This window comes from Teleopsis dalmanni, chromosome X (genome assembly GCF_002237135.1).
Source record: "Teleopsis dalmanni isolate 2A chromosome X, ASM223713v2, whole genome shotgun sequence".
Lineage (NCBI taxonomy): Eukaryota > Metazoa > Arthropoda > Insecta > Diptera > Diopsidae > Teleopsis > Teleopsis dalmanni.
This window is the reverse complement of record NC_051848.1, coordinates 17,845,003-17,845,297: the sequence shown is the minus strand read 5'-3', so window position 1 is coordinate 17,845,297 and position 295 is coordinate 17,845,003.

Here is a 295-nt window from a genome sequence, read left to right as displayed (position 1 = left end):
ACATAAGTATTTTTAAATTGATTCCAGAAGTAGATTAATATTTTTTATTTACAATAAATTAATTTAAATATATATATCACAAAATCACATCGCCGAATACATTGTTAGTGCATTGGAACTCTAAGTATTTATAATTAAAAATAATTAATAAATTAAATTATTTATATATCATAAAATCTTTATTATAAATTTTATTATTTAATGTTCAGAATTATTTGTCAATTGGCGTCAACTACTCAATTTGCCTGTACCGCGTATCTCGACGTCTATGTACGACTGATTTAAGTTCAAATAT